Source organism: Bison bison, unplaced genomic scaffold (genome assembly GCF_000754665.1).
Source record: "Bison bison bison isolate TAMUID 2011002044 unplaced genomic scaffold, Bison_UMD1.0 scf7180017864077, whole genome shotgun sequence".
In the NCBI taxonomy this organism is placed as follows: domain Eukaryota; kingdom Metazoa; phylum Chordata; class Mammalia; order Artiodactyla; family Bovidae; genus Bison; species Bison bison.
Window position 1 is genome coordinate 2,338,955 of NW_011494649.1, and position 8,441 is coordinate 2,347,395.

The 8,441-nt window shown below is 47.8% G+C and overlaps 1 protein-coding gene across 3 annotated transcripts in view; it reads left to right on the plus strand.

Annotated features, from left to right (window-relative positions):
* The first annotated feature begins 1,263 nt into the window (after positions 1-1,263).
* The window catches only part of SLC38A1 (solute carrier family 38, member 1), a 77,506-nt gene continuing 70,328 nt past the window's right edge, over positions 1,264-8,441 (plus strand). For 2 of the 3 annotated variants that reach the window (XR_825077.1, XM_010837532.1), the window contains exon 1: positions 1,265-2,703. The gene's annotated coding sequence lies outside the window, so the exon portion shown is untranslated. Of the gene's footprint in view, positions 2,704-8,441 lie in introns of all 3 variants that reach the window. The other variant, XM_010837534.1, reaches the window with a different exon arrangement.

Below are 8,441 nucleotides of genomic sequence, written 5' to 3' on the forward strand. Positions count from 1 at the left end.
CCTTCTCCACTATGTATAAAATAGGTAACTAATGAGAGTCACTGGGAGAACAGGGAGGGGGAAAAAAAGGTACAATCTGTTTATAGGACATAAATTAACCTTAAAAAATGCGTTACAATATATATTAAGAGCAGACAAATACTGCTTGATTCCACTTATACAAGGTAGCTACAACAGCTGTCAGAAAGTACTTTGGGGGTGGGGTGGAAAGGGAATGGGGAGTTAAGTGTTTAAGGGGAACAGAGTTTCAGTATAGGAAGCTGAAAAATTCAGAAGATGGATGATGGTGAGAGTCGAAAAACAATATGAATGTACTTAGTGTCACTGAACTATACAGTTAAATAGTTAAAATAGTATGTTTATATTATATGATTTTTACCACAATTTAAAAAAAATTTTAAATGCTACCTAACTGCAGCCTTAGGTGCACAGAAATAAGTTAAAACCCTAATCAAAAGATAAGCTTTCCATCAGACAATCAGACATGCTCTCTAAACACTGGGGAATATACCAGTGATGATAAGGTAACCAGCTGATGGAGCCATGCTCCGTCTATCATTTTGCATGTTCAGATTTCCTACCTTATTCATAAGCATTATCCCTGCCAGGCAAAGGGCACACTACTTATAATTAGCAATTTCATTCTAAATTAGCTTCCTCTAGAAAGGGAGGGGGGAGAAAAACCAACTTTTTGGCGACGTGTATAATATTATTATGATATGGGTACTACTAACTGTCTTGTTGTTGTTGTTGTTTTTACAAACTTGGGAACAAAACTAAGGACAAACGTTAAGCAGGCGAGGGAAGCAGTGTCAGAGGCAGAATTTGATCGCAGGTCTGTTTGAGCGAGGCTCCCCATCCATCATCTTCCCCTTTCTGTTTGCACTGCCTTTCAGTTTCTCCGGTTTATTCAAGAGCTGGCCTTCTGAACAGGATTCTCAGACAGCCATTACTAACCAAGACCGATTTCTGCCACTCGACGGAACAAATATTCTAGTTATGAGGCGTTTGGTTTTCCTCTCGCTTTTCCAGCGGTGACTAAAAAGCCATAGCCACTCCATCAGAGGCTATTCCGTCTGCCCTTTTGAAATGCGCCTGGTAGATTAATTTTTGAAAGATGATTCACCTTCCTTTTCCTGTTTTGATGGAACACGGAGACGCAACCATTCCTGTCAATAGAAGGCTCGAGTTTCCACCGCGCAAATTCGCGCGCCGCTGACTGTCTCATTGGCTGACGCGCAGGTGGGATTTCCTGTCGCCATTTTAAGGAAACACACTGCCCTGCAAGGAAGTGCCCAGTCAGTTCAGAGGGTCTGTGCCCGGAACAAAGAGAGAGCAAAAGAAAGGGAAACGGGCCCAGCGGCCCCAGACCCCTCCATCCTGTGCCCTCGCTCCCCGCTGACCCCAGATTTCGAGCGCCCGGCTTCTTGATCCCCGACGCGCCACGCCCGGGGCTCGATCACGTGGGGTCTCCTCCCAGCCCAGAGCGCGCCCCAGCTCAGCAAAACCACCCAGTTCCCCCAACGGAGCCCCTCAGCATAGATCTCGGGGTGCGGGTTGGCCGGGACTGCGGGTGCTGTGGATCCGGAAGAGGGGAGGCACCTCCCACTGCGGGTGACGGACAAAGGCTTTCCAGAGGTGCTCGCGCTCCGGCCGATCCCGGCCTCCTCCGCGCCGTCCCTAGGGAGCCTCCACGCCGCTCCCTTGCTGCCAGCGGCTCCCACGCTGTTTGCAGGGTTGTGAGCTGACCAGCCACTCCGGCGGCCATCCTCACTCGGCGCCCTTCCCACAATGCAACTCCCCTCGCTCACGCGCCCCGGTCCGGCTCCGGCGTACCCTCAATGCACCCCCAGCTCCCCATCGCACAGTCCTCCTCGCCTCCTTCCGTGCCCTCCAAGCCACCTCCCCTCTCCATCTCCGAGGGCTCTCAGTCTCCGGCCACCGCTGCAGCTGGGCTCTGGGCTCGTCGCAGGGCACCAGGAGGGCGTGGGGCAGGTGTCCAGGCTGCGCGCACACTCCGCTCCCGGTGCCACCGCCGGCGCTCCCGGCACACAAGCCCCCCGCAACCCCTCCCTCGCTCCCTCTCTCTTTCCGATGCTCAACGTTCGCCGGCCGCGGTCGCCGCATCCTCGGCGGACGGCGACACGGAGGCAGCCAGGGGCGGCCGCCTAGGCAAGAGACACCATGTGATGGGCACCGCTCAGTGACACGCAGCTTCGGTTAAAGAGCGGACGCGCAGGAGGGGAGGCGACGGCACGCGAGACGCGGATAAATAGCCTGAACAGCTAAACCATCGCGAGCCATGGATGCGCAAGGGCGACGCGTCCCCTAGTAGGAGAATGACTGTGATTTGATTCGAGACCCTCTGCGGCCGAGCGAGCGGATGTGAGTGCGAGGCTGGCGAGCACCGTGTGGGTAAGGGTTGCTGGTGGGGGGAGCTTCTGATGCAATCGGCCCCGAAAGGAGGAGGAGAGCCAGGAGTGCGCGGGCTGGGGCGGCACGCCGCTCCGCCTGAAGGTCGCCGCCCTTCACCTTCCTCGGAAATCCGCCACGCCACGCCGAGCCTTCCCGCCCAGTCCTCGCTGACGGAGGGCACCTTTCATCCGCCAAGGCAGCCAGACCTTGACACAAAGGACATCGCAAGGCTGGGGGAAAATCCGGGAAGGGCGGATACCACTTTCCCCCCCTTTTTTTTGGCCCAAGGTAAGAGGATTTCCCTTTCCCAGGGAGAGCTGAGGGAGCAGCGGTGGGGAGGAAAGGGACGTTTTAGATGTGAGAGGAGGCGGTAACGCAGAAGTCATCCATGCGAGCGTAAAAGGAAGGAGTGCGCGGCTGAGCCGCATGCGTTCGCATTTTGCTTTTACCAAGAGAAAAGTCAGATCCACGGTTCTGCTGACCGCCTGCGGCAGTGTAAAGAGGCGCGGAGCCCCTGGTTTTAGCGTTGCGTGGGCTGCGGCTTACTTTTGGGGTCTGTTTTCTTAGTGGCAGATTGTGGTGCCAGATCTGGTTAAATCATTCGCGGGTTAGGGACCACGCGGGTCTAGAGAGCGCGCCGAGGTGAGGGCTCCACTGCATTCCCGAGGAGTGGTTGAGTGCTGGGCATTTGCGGGGAATTTCCTGTGTCTTAGGAGCCCCAAGAAAGGCATGTGATGTGCCCGGGGTTGAGTATGCGGCCGGCTGGGTCTCGAGGACTGGCCACGGAGCCCGAGTAAACAGGAACACGCTCGCCGGCCCTTCTCGAGCTCTGCCCGGCTCTCAGTAACGGAGAGGATGCGGGCTATGAGGTTGGGGGACGAGGGGTGAGGGGGATTATTAAGCGATGCTGGCAGTGACTCACTGCCCTTTCCCTCCCCGAAGAGGTTCTTTCCCAAAGGAAGGAGAGAAGAGAGAAGTGCCGTTCTGAAAGCTAGGAACCGGTGGAGCTGGCGAACAAAAGGGCACCGATTGCGCGGGGCCCGAGCGCCAAGTGTCCTCCCCAGCACTCCCACATCTTCCCCTCACCCCCGAATCACCCTCGCGTCCCTAAATGTTACCACAATAGGCCTTTAACCTCGCCGGGCGGGTGCCCGGAGGAAAGTGCTCCTTCGCCCCGGTGCACGCCCCCACCACCGTCATTCCCCTCCCGGAGCTTCGGGGTCCTCAGCACCCACTGGTACCCCCAGGCTACAGGGCTGCCTGGGCGCCACTTCCCTGTTGAAGTGCCCAGCCCTGGTTTTGGACTGAACTGTAGTTAGAAGGTACAAGTACATATGGCGGCAAAAGGAATTTCGCGGTAACCGCGTCCCGGCGTTTCCGCGGTGCCTTTCACAGGCTGTCTTCGGCTTGGGAAGGTGGTGCTGCAATTGTGAATCCTTTGTGTCTGACCTGGTTTTTCTTGCTCTGGTTCTCTGGTGAAAACCTAATTGCCACCAGTATCACATACTTTTGCGGACGAATCCCTGGTGATGTATTTCATGAGCTGAAAAAGACCCGAGAGCTAGGAAACCGTATTTATTTGCGTTTGGAAAAGGATCTGACATCTCTGCCGTGGGTTTAAGACTTTTTAATATAAGGGGAAGGAAAGAATAAATCATCGTTTGCAGACTCCAGGGCCCAACAAGACTGTAATTTGTCACCTTGATAGAAGAAACTGCGGCAACTCGTGCTTTTTCTGACGTCAGAACGACGACGGAAAATAAAACCTGAGCTAGGTGGCTGGCTGGCCTCATTGTTAAATGAATCTCTCACCGGCTGGGTATTGCTGAAATTTTTCAGACAAGTCAGGGCTCTGATGATGGTAGGATTTCAGTTTGGGCCCCAACCTCAAATTGGCATTACTCCTCAGAGTTACTCAGTTCTCAGTAGTTCCTTAGACATCACTAAACTCACCTGGTTTGGCTTAAGGTCTTAACCTTGATGAGATGAATTCACTTTTTTCCCCCTAAACATATTCAATGAGTGTTTCCTACTGAGAGTTTATGTGGCAGTTAGCAACTACAAGATAAAAGTCCTATTTCTGTGAGCTGTCCCTCCTCCTGGGGGGAAACAGACAATAAATACACCTATAAATGAATGTTGGAGATTTGTTCTTGCAGTGAACGAATAAAACCAGGTCAATCTTGTGAGGAAGGCTGATGCCTGAGATAGATGACCTTCTAGGTGGGTCTTGTAAGAGGGTACATTTGTCCTGAGACTAAGAGACCAGACACCTGATTATTGCTAGACTGTCTTTTTCTTTCCCTGGGTGATGCATGAGCGCAAAATTAGTCTTACTTACCATTGTTTCCCTAATGCCCAGCACAGAATAACTGCTTAATAAATGCCTGTTGGATTGAGATCTTAGTCAAAACATCTTGTTCACCACTTAGTGCTACTGTTGACCATCCCTTTCTCTAGATCTCATTATTTGTTCCTCTGCTAAGTTGAAGCATCGGAGTCTCTTTCTACTCTGCTTCTTCTCTCGCCTTCTCTCCATTTTTGAGCAGTTACCAGGAACCTGCAAATGATGCATAAACCTGTTTTTTCATCTCCATTCCCACTGTCCAGGTTCAGGTCTCTATCACTTGATTTAGACAGGGCAATTTAAGGAGTTTATTGGGATTCAAAAATGGTGAAACAGACATGGAGGTGCCCTGAAGAAACCAGCACTTACGGGAGCAGATGCAAGCACGGTGAAGGGTAAAGTAGCCAGCAAAGGAGGCGTAATGGGCTTCTAGTTGGTCTCCTGGGTATCAAGTTCTGCTCCCCTAATTCAGTCTCAACACTTCCATGGGATCTGCATTTTTTTAACTAATTTTTAACTAATCTTTCTTTTGAAAACCTTCAGTGGTTTTCAAAAACCACTGTTTTTCAAAATCAGTTGCCTACAATTAAAGTCTAAATTCCTTAGTCAGGCACCTGGGACCTTCCACAACCTGTTCCTCACCTCTTTCCATCACTTTCTCCCAGTTCACCCTATGTCCTCCCTGTCACTTTCTGCCTCAATATTGATGCTGATTCCAAACTGGAATGCCTGCTGAAATCCTATATATTTGTAAAAGACTTAGCCCAAATACCACTTTCTGCCTCTTCAAGTAAGTGTTCACTGATTACCTCCTAGCCTTTTCATATTGATCTTTCACATTTTGCACCATCAGTCCAGGTGATGGAAGGTGAAGTAAGGACAGATACTTTGAGTCAAATGTAAATGCCCAGTCTCAACTTATCAGCCTAGACATCTTGGGTAAGTTGTTTAGCATCTCTGAGCCTCAGTTCCCCACCCCCCACCTTTGTTAAATGGTAGTGATGGTGGTGATGATAGTGGTACTTACTGAGTTATCCTGAAGGGTTAGTGAGGATAATAGATGTGAAGAGCTTGGCACACTGTTAGTACTCCATAGGTACTGAATTAAGAGAGACTTCAGGTTTCTCATCTATCAGAGGAGGTGGGGGAAGTTGATCAGGAAAGTTCCCCTTACCTCTAATGTTCAATGAATATTTAATCATTTAAAAATATTTTTCTGAAAATGTCTTAATGGAAACTACCAGAAACTTTTCAGTCCCTGGGCGAATGTGCATCTGTGAAAGGTAGTATGGAGGTGGGGGAAGCAAGTGCATAGAAGGAAGTGAAATCCAAATAGCATCATAGACTTTAGAGAAGGACATCTTAGAACACTGGCCCTTAATTGAATCTTTTTAAAAAAAACTTATATCTGGAAGTTGATCACATTTTAGTCATTGGTTTTCAGCTCACCACCTGTGTGTTAGGGTTACTTACTAAGCATAAAGGAATCCAGTCATAGGAAAGCACCATGGTTTGGGTAAACTTTGCAAGCACCCAGGTTGCTGTCACGGAACTCTGCCTCAGGTAATGCTATAGTGTATCTTTGCCTGTAACTAACTGGGTCCCCTTGGGTAACTCAGCTAGCATTTTTAATGCCTCCTTTTCTCATCCGTATGATGCTAATGACAGTGTCTGAGCTGTGAAGGTACAATGAGAACAGAGCTGAGAATATGCTTGAACAAGTTCAGACTCTGGTAATCTGCAGGTTTAGGAGATAGATCAAGATTAATGATTCTCAAAGCAGGCTTCACACCAGATTCACCAAAAGTCTCTTAAAAGCTACCAATGCCCAGACTCTGTTTCCAGAGATTCAGATTTAGTTGGCCTGGCATAGAGCTCAGACAGGGGAATTTTTTAAAAACAATACTGGGGTAATTTTTATAAGTCATTTAGATTTAAAAACAAAACAAAAACAGAAATTAAATGACGACTTCCATATATTGTTTGTTTGATAAACCTTTTGGTAATATGAAGTTATGAGCTTGATTGGCTTTTCCCCCGACTTCACGAAACCAACTGGTTGTTGACATCATGGAGTCACAGCCTCAGGTTACAGTTTATAACTTGAATTTTCCCGGGTAGAGAAGCCCGTCAGAGTGATGCAGCCAGGGCCACATAAAGATTTAATGTGTGGATCTCAGTTTCCATCTCTTAGGAGTGATGGAAGGCAAAGAAGATGGGAAAAGAAGGGAGCAATGGAAAGGAAAAGGAAAGGGAGAGTTTATTGCCCGAGGTCTCGGAGGAGGGGGCTTTGAGTTGGGAGAATGTCAGGACAGAACACAGAGGAAAAGTTGGGCTTGATTTATTGAACTGGTTTTGTTATGTTGGTGACTATAGAACCAAATGAAACCTGTGGGTGTATTTTGTAGGACTTGTTCTCTTAAAATTGTTTGGAATTAGCTGTCAACATTTAAGTATCTGAATTTCACTTAAAACTTGATTTCTGGCATTTCTTGAAAAGAAATAAAAAGATTTGTCTTATTTTTACTGAAATAGATGAGACACATGTTCTCCAGTTTCTTGTATCCAATCTGCTTTGCTTATTTGTCTTACCTACTTGGGCTCCAGCTACATTTGTTTTTAGCTTTTAATATAATCTGCAGATCTTAGTATTGGCAACACATTAGAATCTTCTCAAAGCATTTAAAACATCCATGCTTAGATTCCATTCTAGATGAACTGAATCAGAAACTGGTGTGTGTTAGGGGGCATGTTATCACTATTATTTTTCCAAACCTCCCAAGGTGATTTCTATGTGTAGTTAGAACTGAGGACTACTAGTCTGAGTCGGACATGACTGAAGTGACTTAGCAGTAGCAGCAGTCTGAGTCACCTATTGCAACCCACTCCAGTACTCTTGCCTGGAAAATCCCATGGACGGAGGAGCCTGGTAGGCTGCAGTCCATGGGGTCGCTAAGAGTCGAGCACTGAGCGACTTCACTTTCACTTTTCACTTTCATGCATTGGAGAAGGAAATGGCAAACCCACTCCAGTATTCTTGCCTGGAGAATCCCAGGGACAGAGGAGCCTAGTGGGCTGCCGTCTATGGGGTCGCACAGAGTTGGACACGACTGAAGTGACTTAGCAGTAGCAGCAGTCTGAGTCACCTATTCAAAAGACTTGTCTACAAGCCCATCTTATCTCTGAAAATGATTCATTAAGAAACGGTATATAGAATCATAAATTCAGAGGATTTTAGAACCAGGAGAGATCTTTGAGAGCGCATCTGTTAATCTGAACTTCAGATTCTGCCTGAGAAAAAGTCCAAAAAGAAAAAAAGCTTGTTCAAAGACTGTAAACATCATTTAGTATGAATTATGGTGTTTTATTATATTTTCTCTTTTCAAATAAAGGTATATTTTTAAATGTTTATAAGTGATCCTCTTTACATGCACTAAAAAGCCTCTTGATGAAAGTGAAAGTGGAGAGTGAAAATGTTGGCTTAAAGCTCAACATTCAGAAAATGAAGATCATGGCATCTGGTCCCATCACTTTATGGGAAATAGATGGGGAAACAGTGGAAACAGTGTCAGACTTTATTTTTTTGGGCTCCAAAATCACTGCAGGTGGTGATTGTAGCCATGAAATTAAAAGACGCTTACTCCTTGGAAGGAAAGTTATGTCCAACCTAGATAGCATA